This window comes from Sus scrofa, chromosome 2, assembly GCF_054392235.1.
Source record: "Sus scrofa isolate SSC_HxYL_T2T_F1_AM1 chromosome 2, Sscrofa_HxYL_maternal_Yorkshire_Landrace_v2.0, whole genome shotgun sequence".
Taxonomy (NCBI): domain Eukaryota; kingdom Metazoa; phylum Chordata; class Mammalia; order Artiodactyla; family Suidae; genus Sus; species Sus scrofa.
This window is the reverse complement of record NC_139384.1, coordinates 20,386,984-20,398,465: the sequence shown is the minus strand read 5'-3', so window position 1 is coordinate 20,398,465 and position 11,482 is coordinate 20,386,984. Positions and strand designations below refer to the sequence as shown.

General features: G+C 57.0%; 1 protein-coding gene across 1 annotated transcript in view; it reads left to right on the top strand.

Annotated features, from left to right (window-relative positions):
* Nucleotides 1-388: 388 nt before the first annotated feature.
* The window catches only part of PRDM11 (PR/SET domain 11), an 85,298-nt gene continuing 74,204 nt past the window's right edge, over nucleotides 389-11,482 (top strand). The window contains exon 1 of the mRNA XM_021083148.2: nucleotides 389-603. The gene's annotated coding sequence lies outside the window, so the exon portion shown is untranslated. The remainder of the gene's footprint in view (nucleotides 604-11,482) is intronic.

The following is an 11,482-nucleotide window of genomic DNA, read 5'->3' as shown; positions in this document are numbered from 1 at the left end:
AGCAACAGGACCAGGAGAAGCAGGGATCGCCCCCTACCCCCCCAAGGAATGGCTTTAAAATTTTAGAACTTTTAATTCTGATCAAAAAAAAAAAAAGTGTCCCAGTTCGAAAGTTCTTTTAACCTTTTCTTTTTTCATTTATTATTATTATTTTTTCTCTTTTTCTCCGCGGGCTGGTTTATAAAAGTCGCCCTCTCCTTTCGGGTTCGAGAAGCCAGGTTCCCCCCTCCGGGCAGGGCGCAGGGCGGGGGCCGAGGGGGCCCCGGGAGTTTTCTCCGGGGCCGGGTTGGGACGCGGCTGGTGAGTCCCGGCTCCGGCCCCTGAATTGGGGGGTCCGCGTCTGCCCCAAACGCCGCTTTCTTCCGTTTTCCATGTCATTTCCTGTACTAATAAGATGGTGGTCAAAGCAGGGGAGGAGAGCAGCAGCGAGTCGCCGCCGCCGCCGCGCCGAGGCTGGCGCTGAAACTTTGCCTCGCCGGGGACCAGCGCGCCCGCAGCGCGGCCGCTCCCACCGCGGGGGCCGCCAGCCGGGGCCGCGCCGCCTCCGCCGAGCCGCCCGCCGGGCCGCCCGCGCCCCGCGGCTGCCGCAGCATTCCCGGGAAGGTGAGTCAGCCCCGGTAGCCAATGTGGCCATTGAAAATGGCTTCGGAAAGCGCTCGGCAGTTTGCCAGCGCGCGCGGGGGCCGCGGGTGCAGGGGCTGCGAGCGGCCGCGGGGGTGCCGGGTGGTCGGGGGGCCATCGCGGGTGTTGCAGGGGGCTCGAGCGGCGCGGGCGTGGGCGCGGTGGGGGGGGGGGCGGCTCGCCCCGGGCCCGAGGTGGGTTAACCCTCGGCAGGTAGCTGCCGCCGCCGCCGCCGCCGCCGCTGCGGGATTCGGGGGCCGCCCCTCCGCCTCCTTCCTCCCCGCTCGCTCCTCGCTTGCTCGCCTTGTTACAATGTAGCCTTTTCTCTGCGCCGACGTGCCGCCCGCTGACGGACGTGGCCGCCGACCAATGAGAACGGCCGCCCGGGCCGAGTGTTCGGAATGAGAACGCAGTGACACGGGCGGGGCGGGGCGCCGAATGCTGGAGGGCTCGCCGCCGTCGCTGGCCTAGTTCTTGGGGGCACTGTGGGCTTGGTGCCCGGGTTGGAGGCTAAGGTGGCGGGGCTCAGGTCCTGCCGGGGTGCAGGGGGGCCTCTTCCAACAGGGCTCCCGATTTCCCACTAAACGTACCCTCGCCGGGGGCCGTTTCTTTAATACATTTTCCATCTTAGTTGCGGTATAGACTCCTCAGGAAATCTTTCCGGAGTGTAGCCTCCAGCCCCACTCACAATCCCCAAGGTACTCTCCTCTGCAAGAACTTAGCGACCGATGACCTTTCTCCGGTCAAGGCCAGCACGCCCTAGGCTAGTGGCTGCGAGGAGAATACCAATGCCTTGAACGCTGAGCGGTGCTGGTGGAAAAGTTGCTGGTGACTTGTATCTTGTTGGACGATAGGGGCTTGGACCCTGGCGATAGGTTGGGACTTCGGGGAGCAAAATGTTAAACCTCTCTTCTTTCTTAGACGTTTGCTTTTTGTGGAGAAAGGCTGTGGTATATAATTTAGAGTGGTTGCAAGGGAACACACCCAGTTCTTTGTCCGCGGGGACAGGAGGCAATAATGAGATTGCTCTGGATGCCTGGAAACCCCTAAAATTGGGGATTGTGTCTGTGCTGGGGCAAAAGAATTTTCCATAGGGAGTGATGCTTATGGCACCCAAGCTGGCCGTTGCCCACATTTCCCCTTGAGAGGAAGGAGGGGGTTGTGTGAGGTCCGCGGGGCAGAAGTAACAGGCTGTGTCTCCTTCCAGGGGGAGTGGGGCGTGATTTTCACCCATCAACTCTCTGAGAGGTGGGCAGGCAGAGTTCTTTGTGGGTAGGTGTCTGTGTCGGTAAACCTTCCCTTCTGGGAATAGATCCCAAGGCGGTTTCTTTATGGAGTCCTTCCCCCTCTTCACATTAATATGTGACTTTGGACTTGGCACAGTTACCTTTGACCTCTGTGGACCTTGCTTCTCCATCCTTACAGTGGGGCCAGCAAAACCTGCCTGGCCAGGCAGTTGTGAGATGAAATGAGAAACAGAAAATGTCTAGCCCAGAGCCTGATGCATGATTTAAGAGGTGGTGTTCTCTCTCCCTGGGATTATTGCAGAATATACTCTCCTGAACACATCAGAATGACCTGACAAGCCTCACCCAGGACCATTCAGCCCCAGTTGATGGGGCCTCCAAGGAGCACCTGGGGCTGGCTCAATGCTCCCTTCCCTAGTGACCTTCTCGAAGATGAGTGGCTCCCCTCACTTGTCCCCGGGAGCCCTCGTTCAGCCATCACTTACATGTGATTCTGACTGGAGTTACAGTTCTGTCCCCTAGAGCCTTTGATGTGTTTCATAAATTCATTCTTGGTGTCAAGTAAGACTTCTATCATCTGACTCTTTCATCACCTGGTCTTAAATGGGGGGCGGGGGGGGGGGGGGCTTCCATGCTTCTAGGTTATTGGCGAGTGTATAGGAAGTAAAGGCCACTGGACCAGGAGTCAGGAGTCATTCCTGTTTATTCACCTGCCTCCTTGGCCTACCCGCTTGACTATCTCATAGTTATGATCAACACACAGGGTGCAAGACTGTCCCATCCTCTGCCTCCCTAAACCTCCTCCAGGGCTCTCATCTTGGCCAAAGCTCCCGCCATCCTTCTCGTCCTTAAGGCAGAAACTTTGGTGTCTCCGTTTCTGCACTGCAATCCACCATATCTCCAGGTCTAGGGAAATTTAACCTATAAATGGAATCTGCGCACTTTTCTCCATCTTCTCTTCCCCAACATCTCAGTCAAGCCACCACTATGTGTCCCCAGGACGACAGCACCAGTCTCCGATCTACCAGTGACCTCCCCTCCACCCCTGTCTCGGGATGATAGTCAGAGTGATCAGTTCCAAAGAAGACAACAGCAGGCCCCCCCATTTTCTGGTTGAAACACTGAACCATCTTCCTGGTGCTTTTAGGATAAAATTGTGACCATGACCTAGAAGTGTCTGAGTGATCTGGCCCCTGCTCTTTCTTTGGCCTCATCTCCTACCCTCCCCTAGATTCTGCACTTGGTGTCCTCTCTTGCATGTGCTGGTCCCTCCTTCTGGAATACTCAAACAGTTGTCATCTAATGAATGGGTTAAGGTTGGGGAAGGTAAGATGGAGTGGGAGAGGGTCTGGTGGTCCTTACTGTTACCCCTTAAATATTTCCAGTTCATCCAGGCACATGTAGCATTGAATCTAGGTCCCCTTGTGTTGGGTGGGGCCATGGGACTGGCTGGTGAATTGTGAACTCCAGGGACATATGTCATTTCAAGGCCAAAGCATCTAGTTGCTGGTGGGAGACCCTCCCGGGTGCTCTTTTCCTGTGTCCTGGCAACTGGCAGGAGGTGGAATGGCTGCTTCTGCCAGCCTGGGTCCTTGCATCGCTACTGGAGTGGAGCCCCTTGCTGCCCCATAATGGACATCCAGCATGAGTGATAACTAAGCCTTTCTTGTTTTAAAACCCTGAGATTTGGGGGTTGTTTGTTACTGCAGCATAACCTAGCGTGTGCTGACTGATACAGAGACTAGAGGAGCGATCCAGGCAGAGCAAGTACATACACACCGACTTGGGAAGGCTCACTCTGAGCAGCCATGGTGACCTTTTAGACAAATAAATCTGAGTCTGTCAGCCCCTGGCTGAAAACTCTTCAGGGGTTCCCATTGTATTTAGGGGAAAAGAGAGAAAGCCTTCAGTTACCCTCCAGACATGATGGGAAAACCATCTTCCATCCCCGTTTTTGCCACGTTTAGCCTAACGTGGTGCTGTCCTCATGTTCTCCCCTCTGCTCTGACTGCATTCCACTCTTCCTTTAGGCCTCCTCATCCTTTATCTTTCAGCTTCAGCATCACTTCAGGGAAGCCCTCTGTGACTAGATGGAACCCCCCCCCCCATTAAGGCCTCTCACGGCCCCACCAACCTCGTGTTTTTAGCAGTTGCCTTAGTGGCAATTTTACATTTACTGGTGTAATTATCAACTGCAGTCTCACTCTTTCATCAGACCATAGGCTCTGCGAGGGCGGTGCCTGGCTTGGCGTGTGTGTGTGCCACTGTCTCCACGTCTGCGCAGGAGAGCTGCTCAGTGAATACCTTCTGATGAGTCCCTGAGCTTTGGTTCTGTGCTCCCAGTGTGCGGGGGCCAAAGGCAGGACTGATGGATGCTGCTTCCCTGGGGTGTGGGCAGAAGGGCCCAGTTAGGAGGAGCTGTCGGGCATGGCAGGCAAAAGCCACTGGTCCATAGAAGACAGATGCTAAACTCTTACTAGGCATCCGTGCGCCATGTTTCTGGGCCATGATTCTGGGATGTACAAGAGAAAATTCTAAGAGGGCGAAGAGGGTGAGATTTAACAAACCCTTGAGGTCTCTGATCTGGAGGGTGTATGAGTCAGTGAAGGGGCCACATAGTAGGAGATCCAGGGCTGATGAAGGTGAAGATGCTGCTGCTGAAGGCAGCTAATGTTTATCGTGTGCCAGGTGTGGTCCTAAGCATGTCACGTACCCTCTGCAGAAAACATCTCCAACAAGGTAGGTCTTATTATGTCCATTTCACAGATGGGGAAACTGAGGCCCCAAGCGGTGAAGTGAAGGATCCGGTTTACACAGTGGTGTGGCTGGGATTGGAACCTTGGCAGTCGGATGTCCTCTCCCTAGGGATGCCCTCTTGGAGTGAGGGCAGGGGACCCCAGACCTCCCAAGGAGAAGCCCCTTTGGAAATGCCACACAGGGTTATAGAGTTTCCAGGAGGTCACACCCACCTAACATTGGGGTTTGAGCAAAAGGGTTCCTGGCCCAGAGGTGCCTGGTGGCCTTGGTGCCAGGGCTGGTCTGGAACCATCTGGTGCTTCTCCACCCCTCTTGGGGCCTGGGAGTCCTTAGAGGCCCCAGGGCCCCGTGTTCTTAAAGTGGAGCCTGGGAGGGACTTTCCTGCAGCTGGCCCAAGGGCTGCACCGGAAAAAGAAGCCATGCAGAAAGGAAAAAAAAAAAAAAATGAAGAAAAAAGAAAAATGTGCTGTTATTTTTAAAAAGCCTGTTTCCTATTGCAGATTTGTATCTGCGTTGGAAAGGCCAGCATTCACAGAGGCAGGCACTCATGGTGGCGTCCCTGGGGCTAAGGCTCTGCAAGAGGGGAGGCCTGGGGCATCCTTCAGTTCTTTCATTTATCAGGCAGTCAGCGCACATAGCCAGGCACTCTGCTGGCCTTGGGGGTGCTGTGTGGGGACTGGTTCTTGTCCCTCCAGAAATCACCGAACAGCTGGGAGTGGGATGGGCAGTTAGCCTGGCAGTTACAGGCCATAGCAGGAGGATGCAAGGGACTTGGCCATCGACTCTAAGTCAAGGACAGCTTTGCTTCCCTGAGGCTTTTCAGCTGGGTTTTGAAGGATGAATAGGAGTTGGGGAGAAAGAGGAGAGGTATTCTGGCATGGGATGTGGCTTGTACAGAGGCATGGGCACACAGAAGGGCTTGGAGAGGCTGGGGTGGTTCATTTGGCTGGAGAGTGTGGGTAAGGGAGGAAGGAGGTGGGGGGAGATGAGGCTGACAAGAGAAGGATAGTGATGATAGTATGTGACCAACACACCAGTCCTGATCCTGCCTCAGGGCCTTTGCATTGGTTGTTCCTGCTGCTAGAATACTCTTACCCATTATCTCCGTGGCAAACTCCCTCACCTCCATCAGGATTTGCTCAAATGTCACCTTCTCGTGGGCCCTTTCTTATTTCAAATTGCAACCCCTGTCCCCTTATCCCCCTGCTCCCTTGCTTTTTTTCTTTTTAGTACATAGCGCATATAACACACCCTGTGTTTTACTTATTTATGCTGTTTTTGGCTGCCCCCCCCTAATTATTCTGTTAAGTTCCCAAAGAGCAGGGAGTGCTGTAAGCTTTGGTCAGTGCTGCGTGAACAGCACAGAGCACATAGTAGGGCATCATATTTGTGGAATGAGTGAGTGAATTGAGCACTCACTACGTGCAAAGTGCTTCACGTGCATTTTCTATTTAATCTTCCCACCGGTGTCCTGAGGTTGGTCCTATGGTTTCCCCCTTCTTTCCGTACCGTCATCTCCCTTTGGGAAACCGAGGCTCAGAGAGGCGGAGTAACTTGCCCAGGGTTTCCCAGCTAGTAAGCAGCACAGCGGGAATTTGAACCCAGGCCTCCTGACTCCCGAGCCCTCCCACCTAACCCTGATGCTCTATCCCAGCCAGATTATAAGCCGGGGTGACGTCTGTGCTGAGGCGTTTACACTCTGTGTGGGGGGCCCCTGGGAGCCGCCGAGGCCTTTATGAGGAGAAAGCTGAGGTGGGGAGCAGATCGGGGCCCCAGAGATCATCAGCAGTAGCAGCTTGGGTGCCAGGCTGGAGGCAGGGAGGCCGATTAGGAAGCTGCCGTCAAGGGAGGAGAGGGCGAGGATGAGGATGAGAATGAGGGCGTGGCGATGGCCATTCCACAAGGACAAACGGAGGAGCTGGGAGGACCTGGCTCCCTACACTGACGCTCAGCTTGGGTGGCTTAGGCACAGTTCTGGGATCGCAGGCCTCCTGGAGTGTGTCTGGCTTTATTGCTGAGTAGCCATGGCACCCCAGATAAGACGCGGGGAAGTGCCTGGGGCTGGCCTCTTGGCAGAGGAGAGGAACTGAGAGGGAGTCAGGGGAGCGTGTGGGCGGGGACAGTGCTGGAGGGGGGTGTGGCCTCAGGTTCAGTCCTAAGGCTCCTGCCCTTGGCAGCTGGGAAACACGACTAGAGGCTGCCCCTCTTGGGGTGGCCTCTCTCTTCATCTGCACAGCGGGGATGATAAGGGTGCTGGCTTCGTGGAGGCTCCAGAAGAAGCAGCTCTGAGCACCAGGATGTGGCATAGGGACAGCTCTGAGGCCATGACCCCTGTGAGGTCATGACCCCAGGGGAGGTATACCCAGGACCCAAAAGTAACCTTGTGCCTCTTGCTGAGGACAGTAGTATCTGGATACGCAGGAGTGGATGTGTCACGGGGGGCGCTGTCTCCTTGAAGGTGACCTGATCACACCTTCAGACACTTCCGCCCCCATCCCCACCCCCAGGCTTGTGGTCAAGGCCAAACCTGTCAGGGCCTCAGTCTTCCTTTCTGTAAATGGGGAGGGTGACACCAGTCCTGCTCTACCTTCTGTGGAAGGAAAAGCTTTTTTCCATAGAACCATGTTTTGAGAGGAACATGCAGGGAGCACTGGGGCACCTGCCAACAGCCCCATGAGGCCTCATCCTCATCCATTCCTGGATGAGGAAACTTGGGTTCAGAGAGGGTAAGTGACCAGCTTCAGATCACACAGCCTTAAGCGAATCTCTCCAATCACCGGGTGAACCCCACATTGACAAAGGGAGCTTTAGGGGTCGCCTCCTCGTGTTACGGAACAATTCCCAGCAGGTCCCTGGGTGCTTTCAATCCAGGATTTGATTTGTAAGCTCTTGGTTGACGCAGCCGGTTTCAGGGCCCTCTCTGACCCGGGGAACCTCATGGATGGGATCCTGTACGCACATCTGGAGAGACCAAGAGCCTCCAAGAAAGTGACTCTGGGGGAGGTGGGGAGAGCTGGAAGCTGGCCATCCTGCTTCCCAGCCCCAGCCTCAGGTCAGGGGTGGGTGCTGAAGGGTGGGGACCCTGTTTGGAAAGTGAGGCACACCCGGGCCTTGGGGGCCTTCAGTGCCTTCCAGGGCTTCCCCTTTCACCCTCTCTCTTCCCACTGCTCCTGATCCGAAAGGCAACTCAGGGCTCTCTTCTCAATGTCATTCTTCCCCTAAATCCTTTATCATTAGCCTCGGAGGCAGATAGGTCAGCTCTCACGGCCCCATTTGGTAGCTGAAAAAACTGAGGCTCAGAGATGGGAAGTGACTTGCTGGAGGTCAGACAATTTAGGGAGTGACCAAGCTAAAATTCTATCCCCAAATCCAGCATCTCTTCCTTTTCGCCCAGGGCCTCCCCTTCCTCCACTTCCTGGAATCAGAGCAGAAGGGGGACCTCTGAGAGCATCTCTGAGCCCTGCCCTCCAAAAGGACAGGCTGTCCGGCCACCGCTTGAATATTTGCAGTGGCGGCAGAGGGAGCTCGCCCTGTCCTGAAGGGACAGAGGCAGCAGATCCTGGGTGATGTGTTCGAAGGAACTTGGGGTGGGAGGGGCCGGTTCCTTCTCCTGGGCAAGCTTGGGGGCGAGAGGGACCAGCAGGCAGGATATCAACTTGTCATGGGCTAGGCTGGTATGGACGTCACCGAGCAAGTAAATATGGAACCACCCCCACAATGTCAGCTTTCCCAGAGTGGCTTCTCCCACTATCTCGTACTTTCCCCAAGGAAAAGTGCTGAGGGCCAGGAAAGGATCCTGCTGTCTGATGCCCGGGGGATGGAGAAGGCTGGCTTGAGAGGCTCCAGGATGGCCGAGGGGCGTGGGGAGCAGCCCACTGGATCCTCGGCTCCGGCAGGGAGTGGACCGCTTTTAGGGGCAGCTACCTGGGACCCAGCTCGGGTGGACTCCGCCTTGTCATGGCCCAAGGTACAGGGTGGGGGGGCTCTGGAGGGGTGGGAGTGGAGTTGCAGGCTGGGGCTTGAACCCACCTCACTGCCCGGCTCTCCACTGCCCCAACCCAGCCAAACAGGGGACCTTTCCCCTGGGTGGTGCGAGGTCCCTCCTCAGACAAGCTGTGTTCCAGGAGGAAAGCCACACCATCCAGAAGAGGCTGGTGTTTGGAAAGGAGGCGAAGAGAACCAGAGGCTCAAGGCGTCCCAGGGCAGCGGGGGGACGGGGATGGTGAGAAGGGAGAAGCCCCTTAGTCTGGGGGAAGGGGGAGCAGGGGGGTGGACTCTTCAAAGGAGATCCGCAAACTCAGCAGCCAGGGAAGAATTTACTCCAAAGAGCAGCCGTTGGAGGATGAGCAGAAAGGGAAGATCCAGGTCAGAGTTTCGGACTGGGTGATCCCCGGTCTTTTATAAACAGCAGTAGCAGCCAAACCGGAAGGAGGCTTATAGGTGTGTTGGTCTCTGCCTGAAGCTGGGTGCTCCCTGACTCATATTATTAGCTGCAGTTAATTGAGGCCCAGAGAAGTCAGGTAACTTACCCAAGGTCACACAGCTAAGGAAGGCTGAGCCAGGATTTGAATGCAGGTCTGGTCTGAGTCCAGAGTCTAAGTGCACCTCACTGTGACTGCACTGGGGAATGCTGTCAGGGACCCTTGCTGGGTGGGAGGGTGGGCCGGAGGGCTTTTCAGGTTCCAAAGGCCCGCCCCTGTGATGCCGGGCAGTATGGAGAAAGTACAGCCCAGGCCAGCTCCGACATCAGGCCAGTCACCCTCTCTGTGCTTCTACAAGCTCAGCTGAGAAGCAGGGATACCTAGCACAGGTACTGCGCTTTTTACAGGGTGGCTGGGACCTTCCCATCCAGTAATGGGGTCAGCAGGTGTTCATGGAGCGCCCCCTGGGGCTCGGGAGGTCCCACCGTAGATGCATAATTTGACGGGCCCTGCACTGGAAACAGCAGGAGCAGGGTGCCGCCAGTGCCACGGAGAGAGGTTGGTCTGCAGACCACTGCCCGCCGTGAGCTCTGTGTGATTGGTCTGCAGGGAGACACGCACAGACATCGAGAGGGAGTGTCGAGACACTCCTATCGCCCCTTGACACTGCCATGTCGTTTTTTATTGTGATTTACAAAAGCATCAGTTGGCAGCAGATTGGAAAACTTAAAAAAAAAAAAAAAAAAAGCCTCTCTCCCACACATAGTTCGAGCAGCTCTGGCTGGGATTCTCGCTGGGACCAAAGGTAGGAAGTGCCCGCCCTGCTGCTTAGGGACACGGTGGGGAAGGGAGCAAATATTCTGCCTTGGCGGTGGGCGAGGGGGAGCATCGTCTGGCTTCCCGGAAGCGATATTGAGCTGGAATCTGAAGGAGGAGTAGGAGTGTGCAGGTGGCGGAAGAGGGAAGGTCGTTGTAGGCACTGGGAACGGAACGTGCAAAGGGAGGTAACGTGAGGATCCGAGGGTGGCGGGAGAAGAGGTGGTGGAGTGGCCCCTGGACGGGCAGCTGAGGGCCAGCCTGGGAGGGCCTAGATCGCCAGGCTAAGACGTTGAGACCCTCCTGGAAGCAGAGGTCCTGCGGTGGGAGATAAGACCATGGCTGAGTAGGCGCTTGAAAGGACTGCAGGAGCCATCCAGGTGTTTCCTTTTGGTCTTTAGCCTTGAGGAAGGCTACTTCTTGGAGCCCAAAGGACCTCTTTTTGTCCCTTGGGGGCAGCCAGCCCCATAGTTCTGATGGAGCTTGGCTGCTCCCGGAGTCAGTCCTGGCCGGGCAGGCAGACAGTTCTCCAGTGTGAGCAGCAAGCCTTCCCAGGCTGTCCTGGTCAGTGGCTTGGCCTCTGGCGTGGTTGAAGGGCCGTGGTGGAAGCCTCATGTCCCCACTGCCCTAAGCTACCTGTGTCCAGAGCTCGCAGGAGGTGTGCGAGCGCCCCCTTGGAGTCCAGAGCCAGGCTGGGAGGTGTGGGTGGGAGGAGAAAGGGCTGGGCGCTGAGACTGAGTTTGGGGGGCTTGGCGAGGCACCCGGAGCCTGGTGTGGGATGGAGTGGGGTCTGGTTAGGAGGTGAGCCATGGACAGTGGCCTGCAGTTGCTTCCTGCATGAACCCTCTGAATAGCCAGGGCTGAGACCTGCCCTTGTGTCTTGAGCAGCAAACGCTTGGTTGAGGGGGCGAGGCAGGGTCGATGTCCCAACCTGGGCCAGCTCAAGGGAGCGGACGGCGCAGGGTTGGGGCAGCGGATTTGCTGCCATGTCCAGGTGCAGCCTCCTGTCCCCGAGAGGAGGTGACCTGCCCTGTCCCAGGGCCCCTGGGAACAGACCATGGGGAGCCTGGGCCTGCATGTGGCCCCAAGTCCACGGAGGGTGCGGCTGCCTGCCTAGGAGGGAGCTGTGGGGAGCGTCAGCCCCACCTCCACCTTCCTCCTCGGGGCCCTGTTGAGGGTGGCCCGGCCTCTGGCTCTCTCTCTGCAGCTCCCTGTCCGCTGGGCCCCACGCAGCAGGCCGGGCTGTCTGGCTGCCATTCAGCAGGGAGCCCGGCTGCCTGAGATCCTGTGAGATGGGGCCGGGCAGGCGTTCGCAGGAGTCATCAGGGTGCGTTGGTTTTGACTGTGACCTTGGACGTGCTGGGAGGCCCCAGTCCTCAGAGCTCCCCCGCTCTCTGTGCTTTGGGCTGGTCCCACCCTGGACGCAGTGTCCCCAGAGCCCTGGGTCTCCCTGAGGCAGGATATGGGGCAGCACTGGGGCAGCCAGACCACCTCAGGCTTCATCTTGCCACCCCACTGGGTCCAGAGCTGGTGCCCTTCACTGTGAGTGCCAGGCACGTGTCCTTGCTTCTCGGCGGCCCCTGTCCCCTGCTCCCAGGGCCCGAGCCTGTTCTGCGGGGC